The sequence below is a fragment of the Oncorhynchus tshawytscha genome, unplaced genomic scaffold (genome assembly GCF_018296145.1).
Source record: "Oncorhynchus tshawytscha isolate Ot180627B unplaced genomic scaffold, Otsh_v2.0 Un_contig_8471_pilon_pilon, whole genome shotgun sequence".
Classification (NCBI taxonomy): Eukaryota; Metazoa; Chordata; class Actinopteri; order Salmoniformes; family Salmonidae; genus Oncorhynchus; species Oncorhynchus tshawytscha.
In genome coordinates, this window is record NW_024609453.1 from 106,129 (window position 1) to 113,776 (window position 7,648).

The window sequence follows — 7,648 nt, forward strand, 5'->3', positions numbered from 1 at the left end:
TAAGGTTATAAGCAAAGAAGAAAATGCTCACCCAGAAGCGGAGCTCCTAGTGGCCAGAGACTTTAATGCAGGCATACTTAAATCAGTTTTACCACATTTTTACCAGCATGTCACATGCGCAACCAGGGAAAAATCAGTCCTAGACCACCTTTACTCCACACACAGAGATGCATACAAAGCTCTCCCCCGTCCTCCATTTGGCAAATCTGGCCTTTTTTACATCCTCCTGATTCCTGCTTACAAGCAAAAACTAAAGCAGGAAGTACCAGTGACTCACTCAATACGGAAGTGGTCAGATGACACAGATGCTACGCTCCAGGACTGTTTTGCTAGCACAGACTGGAATATGTTCCAGGATTCATCCAATGGCATTAAGGAATACACCACCTCAGTCATCGGATTCATCAGTAAGTGCATCGATGACGTCATCCCCACAGTGACTGTATGTACATATCCCATATCCCATATGGTTTCTGGATTACAGGCAACATCTGCATCAAGCTAAAGGCTAGAGCTGCCACTTTCAAGGAGCGAGAGACTAATCCATACTAATGCCCTCAGATGAACCATCAAAGAAGGAAAGCGTCAATGCAGGAATAACATTGAATCATGCTACACTGGCTCTGATGCTCGTCGGATGTGGCTCGAAAACTACTACGGACTACAAAGGGAAACCCAGACGCGAGCTGCCCAGTGACGCGAGCCTACCAGACGAGCTAAATGCTTTCATGTTCGCTTCGAGGCAAGCAACCATGAAGCATGTACGAGAGCACCAGCTGTTCTGGATGACTGTGTGATAACGCTCTCAGTAGCCGATGTGAACAAAACCTTTAAACAGGTCAACATTCACAAAGCCGCTGTGCCAGACGGATTACCAGGACATGTACTCAAAGCATTAGTGGACCAAATGTCAAGTGTCTTCACAGACATTTTCAACCTCTCCCTGACCGAGTCTGTAATACCTTGGTCTCAAGCAGACCACCATAGTCCCTGTGCCCAAGGAAGCAAAGGTAACCTGCCTAAATGATTACCGCCCCGTGCCATTCTCATTGGTAGCCATGAAGTGCTTTGAAAGGCTGGTCATGGCTCACATCAACAGCATCCTCCTGGACACCATAGACCCACTCCAATTCACATACCCCCCCAACAGATCCATAGATGACGCAATCTCTACTGCACTCCACACTGCCCTTTCTCACCCGGATAAAAGGAACACTTATGTGAGAATGCTGTTCATCGACTACAGCTCAGTGTTCAACACCATAGTGCCCACGAAGCTCATCACTAAGCTAAGGACTCTGGGACTAAACACCTCTCTCTGCAACTGGATCCTGGACTTCCTGATGGGCCGCCCCCAGGTGGCAAGCTTAGGCAACAACACGTCTGCCACGCTGATCCTTAAGACTGGGGCCCCTCAGGGGTGTGTACTTAGTCCCCTCATGTATTCCCTGTTCCCTGTTCACCCACGACTGCGTGGCCAAACACGACTCCAACAACATCATTAAGTTTGCTGACGACACAACAGTGGTAGGCCTGATCACCGACAATAATGAGACGGCCTATAGGGATGACATCAGAGAACTGGCAGTGTGGTGCCAGGACAACAACCTCTCCCTCAATGTGAGCAAGACAAAGGAGCTGATCGTGAACTACAGTAAAAGGCGGGCCGAGCACGCCCCCAATCTCATCGACGGGGCTGTAGTGGAGCAGGTTTGAGAGCTTCAAGTTCCTTGGTGTCCACATCAACAACAAACTAGATTGGTCAGTCAACAAAGAGCTATTTGAAAGTTTAATGCTTAAAACCAGACAATCAAATTGTTTGGTATAGAAGAAAAAGAACGCACACCTATTTAGGCGAGGTGCTGGCTAGAGGAGTAGAAAGCTTGAAAATACCCTGATGAAAACTTGGCTGACAAAACGTTGGTAATTACATTTTTGCATCTGAGCTCCTAGAGTGTGCGGCTCTCTTTTATTTTCAATCAAATTGTTTGGAACAGACTTGGTGGAGACAACCGAGCACTGAAGGTGATCCTTGGTAAAGATTGCCACTCCCCCATCTTTAGAAGATCTGTCTTGCTGAAAAAGGTTATAACCAGACAGGTTAACATCAGTGTTCAAAACACTCTTTATGAACCACGTCTCATTAATGACCAACACATCTGGATCGGAGCTGTGAACCCACACTTTCAGTTGATACATTTTAGGTAATAAGCTTCTAGTGTTAACTTGCAGAAAACCCAGGCTTTTACGAGAGCAGAAATCAGTGAAGCAGAAGTCAGAATTGGGGCAAGCAACAGTAGATGGGCCATGGTGTACATTTCAGACAGACATCATCAACAGTAATTCAATCAAGGCACGGCAGAGGACAGGGAGAGCTCTGCAGTGATGATTTATGACATCTGAATGTGCATCAGATGGCAACAAGATCATATTGTACAGCAATTTCATCAGGTAACATGAATATTAAGCCGGCGAGAGGTGGTTAGAATAGGATGGGAGGACAAAAGTCTGTGTAACCAATAGAGTCAGAGTCCTCAGTGTGGGAACAAATATAGTCTGTCCCACGGTTGGGTAAAGAAAGTTTGTAGTCAACAAGGCATGCAGGAGTCATGAGGCAAATATCTAAATAGCAAAATGCACAAGAAAATTTTTTAATATATAACGACTTGGGACTAGCTATTGTAAGTTCAGAGTCACTCGCCCAACAGTGCGTGCGTGCTGGAGGTGAGCGAAATCTCAGGAGAGAGGGGTGAGTGTGGTGGGGGTACCTGTACCAGACAGGGGGAGACAGGCCGGGGAGAGAGGGGTGAGTGTGGTGGGGGTACCTGTACCAGACAGGGGGAGACAGGCCAGGGAGAGAGGGGTGAGTGTGGTGGGGGTACCTGTACCAGACAGGGGGACAGGCCAGGGCAGACGGTGAACAGAGAGGGGTGGAGTGTAGTGGGGGTACCTGTACCAGACAGGGGAGACAGGTCAGGGCAGACGGTGAACAGAGAGGGGTGAGTGTGGTGGAGGTACCTGTACCAGACAGGGGGAGACAGGCCAGTGTAGACGGTGAACAGAGAGGGGTGAGTGTGGTGGGGGTACCTGTACCAGACAGGGGGAGACAGACTAGGGCAGACGGTGAACAGAGAGGGGTGGAGTGTAGTAGGGGTACCTGTACCAGACAGGGGGAGACAGGTCAGGGCAGACGGCAAACAGAGAGGGGTGGAGTGTAGTGAGGGTACCTGTACCAGACAGGGGGAGACAGACTAGGGCAGACGGTGAACAGAGAGGGGTGAGTGTGGTGGAGGTACCTGTACCAGACAGGGGAGACAGGCCAGGGTAGACGGTGAACAGAGAGGGGTGGAGTGTAGTAGGGGTACCTGTACCAGACAGGGGAGACAGGCCAGTGTAGACGGTGAACAGAGAGGGGTGGAGTGTAGTAGGGGTACCTGTACCAGACAGGGGAGACAGGCCAGTGTAGACGGTGAACAGAGAGGGGTGGAGTGTAGTGAGGGTACCTGTACCAGACAGGGGAGACAGACTAGGGCAGACGGTGAACAGAGAGGGGTGAGTGTGGTGGAGGTACCTGTACCAGACAGGGGGAGACAGGCCAGGGTAGACGGTGAACAGAGAGGGGTGGAGTGTAGTGGGGGTACCTGTACCAGACAGGGGGAGACAGACTAGGGTAGACGGTGAACAGAGAGGGGTGGAGTGTAGTGGAGGTACCTGTACCAGACAGGGGGAGACAGGCCAGTGTAGACGGTGAACAGAGAGGGTGGAGTGTAGTGAGGGTACCTGTACCAGACAGGGGGAGACAGACTAGGGCAGACGGTGAACAGAGAGGGGTGAGTGTGGTGGAGGTACCTGTACCAGACAGGGGGAGACAGGCCAGGGTAGACGGTGAACAGAGAGGGGTGAGTGTGGTGGGGGTACCTGTACCAGACAGGGGAGACAGACTAGGGCAGACGGTGAACAGAGAGGGGTGAGTGTGGTGGAGGTACCTGTACCAGACAGGGGGAGACAGGCCAGGGTAGACGGTGAACAGAGAGGGGTGGAGTGTAGTGGGGGTACCTGTACCAGACAGGTAAAGACAGACCAGGGCAGATGGTGAACAGATCACCAGGTGGATTCCAAGCAGCATTGCAGCAGGTAACAGGAGTAGGTGTGGGGTGGCATGTAGCCAAGTGGTTAGAACGTTGGGCCAGTAACCGAAAGGCTGCTAGATCCTGATTCTACCTGGATTATATTTGAGAGGCTTCCATTGAAGAACACCCTCTGTGTTCTGTTAGACAGGTAACTCTTTATCCACATTATAGCAGGGGGTGTAAAGTCATAAGACATACGTTTTCCAGCAGCAGACTATGATCAATAATGTCAAACCTGCACTGTAAGTCTAACAAGACAGCACCCACAATCATTTTATTATCAATTTCTCTCTGCCAATCATGGGTAATTTGTATAAGTGCTGTGCTTGTTGAGTGTCCTTCCCTATAAGCGTGCTGAACGTCAGTTTGTTCACTGTGTAATAGCATTGTATCTGGTCAAACACAATGGGTGTGTGCTTATTAGTACCTGGAATAAGCCATTTCAAGTGCAGCGTCTGTTTGCTCCTCATTACACACCACAGACCAACAAATATGATTTACATCAACATATGAATCACTACAGAACCTCTTGTATGACCTCTTATAAACTATAGTAGTCCCAGCCTTTGGTTTTCCTAAATATGGCTATTTTATTGTGATCACTACATCCGATGGATTTGGATACCGCTTTAAAGCTAATTTCTGAAGCATTAGTAAAGATGTGATCAATTCATATTGATGATTTCATTCCTGTGCTGTTTGTAACTACCCTGGTAGGTTGACTGAACCTGGTAGGTTGACCTGAACCAGGTTGCAGGCACTGGTTACAGTTTGAAGTTTTTTCTTGAGTGGGCTGCTTGTCAATATTTAAATTACCCAGAAAATATACTTCTCTGTTGATATCACATACATTATCAAGCATTTCACACATATTATCCAGACACTGACTGTTAGCACTTGGTCTATAGCAGCTTCCCACCAGAATGGGCTTTAGGTGAGGCAAAGGTCAAAATTCCAGGTAGTCCAGGTCAGGGTGTTGAACCTGTAGCCATATTACATCAACAGTATTTAACATGAGAAAGTGTTTCTGCACCTGGACTAGTTGTGTGGTCAGGAGCCACAAAGGTGGACTTGGGAAAATTGCAGTTGTCTCAGAACAGGGCAGCACGGCTGGCCTTTAAATGTACACAGAGAGCTAACGTTAATGACATGCATGTCAATCTCTCATGGCTCAAAGAGGAGGAGAGATCAACTTCATCACTACTTGTTTTTGTAAGAGGTGTTGACAAGCTGAATGTACCGAGCTGTCTGTTTAAAATACTTGCACACAAGTCGGACACCCATTCCTACCCCCCAAGACAAGCCACCAGAAGTCTCTTCACAGTCCTCAAGTCCAGAACAGACTATGGGAGGTACACAGTACTACATAGAGCCATTACTACATGGAACGCTATTTCACATCAGGTAACTGATGCAAGCAGTAGAATACTGTCTGTACCTGTGTGTGAAGACACTCAAAGGTACAAACACACATTGTTGTATGGTGGTATTATACATTTTGTATTGTAGATACAGTACCATTCAAAGTATGTGTGTCCATACTCATGCCGGGGTTTCTTTATTGTACTATTTTCTACATTGTAGAATAATAGTGAAGACATCAAAAGTAATGAACACCTATGGAATCATGTAGTAACCAACAAAAAAAGTGTTAAAGAAACTCAAATATATTTTATATTCTTCAAAGTAGCCACATTTTGCCTTAATGAAAGCTTTCTACACTCTTGGCACTCAACCAGCTTCACATGTAATGCTTTTCCAAAAGTCTTGGGAGTTCCCACATATGCTGAGCACTTGCCTTCACTCTACGGTCCGACTCACCCCAAACCATCTCGATTTGGTTGAGGTCGGGTGATTGTGGAGGCTAGGTCATCTGATGCAGCACTCCATCACTCCTTAGTAAAACAGCCCTTACACAGCCTGGAGGTGTGTTGGGTCATTGTCCTGTGGAAAAACATATGAGCCCAAACCAGATGGGATGGCGTGTCGCTGCAGAATTCTGTGGTAGCCATGCTGGTTAATTGTGCCTTGAATTCTAGATAAATCACAGACAGTGTCACCAGCAAAGCACCATCATACTTCCTCCTCCATGCTTTACGGTGGGAAATACATATGCGGAGACCATCTGTGGACCTACACCGCATCTCACAAAGGTTGAAACCGAAAATCTCAAATTTGGACTCCAGACCAAAGGACACATTTCCACCGGTCTAATTTACATTACTCTGTTTCTTGGCCCAATGATGATGCTGTATGTTGAGAAGCAGGTGAAATGTTGAAAAACAAAAACATGGAAGGAGATAACATTAGCATCTTTGCATAAACACAGGAACAATACTGACTGGGGAAAGAACCTAAATAGGGGCGGTAATAGGTGAGGTAATGGAGTCCAGGTGTGTCTCATGATGACGTGCAGGTGCGCGTAATGATTGATGCCAGGTGTGCGTAATGATGGATCCCAGGACCAGTGGTGTACCAGAGACGTTGAATGCCGAAGGGGAGGAGCAGGAGTAGACGTGACACTTCTTATTGGTGTTCTTTAGTGGTGGATTTTTTGCAGCAATTTGACCATGAAGGCCTGATTCACACAGTCAATTTCTGAGGCTGGTAACTCTAATTACCTCTGGGTCCTCATGAGAGCCAGTTTCATCATAGCGCTCGATGGTTTTTGTGACTGAACTTTAAGAAACTTTCAAAGTTCTTGAAATTTTACACATTGACTGACCTTCATGTCTTAAATTAATGATGGACTGTCATTTCTCTTTGCTTATTTGAGCTGTTCTTGCCTTAATATGGACTTTGTCGTTTACCAAAAAGGGCTTTCTTCAGTACACCACCCCTACCTTGTCATAACACAACTGCCTCAAATGCAATAAGAAGGAAAGAAATTCCACAAATTAACGTTTAACAAGGCACATTTTCTAGTGTGTAATTGACTGTACATTTGTTTATTCCATGTGTAACTCTGTGCTATTGTTTGTGTCGCACTGCTTTGCTTTATCTTGGCCAGGTCTCAGTTTTAAATGAGAACTTGTTCTGAAACTGCCTACCTGGTTAAAATTCTAGATTTTTCCCCCTCTGGTTGCCCATTTAACATTTTGATAGAAATTTGGTAAGACTGATTTAAGTTTCCCTGCATTAAAGTCTCTGGCCACTAGGAGCGCCGCCTCTGGGTGAGCGGTTTCCTGTTTGTTTATTTCCTTATACAGCTGACTGAGTGCAGTCTTAGCGCCAGCATCCATCTGTGGTGGTAAATAAACAGCCACGAAAATTATGGATGAAAATTCTCTAGGCAAATAGTGTGGTCTACAGCTTATCATAAGATACTCTACTTCAGGCGAGCAACATCTAGAGACTTCCTTAGATTTCGTGCACCAGCTGTTGTTTACATATATGCACAGACCACACCCCCTCATTTTACCAAAGTGTGCTGGTCTATCTAGCCGGTGCAGCGTGTATCCCGCTAGCTCAATATCCATGTCATCATTCAGCCATGATTCTGTGAAACATAAGATGTT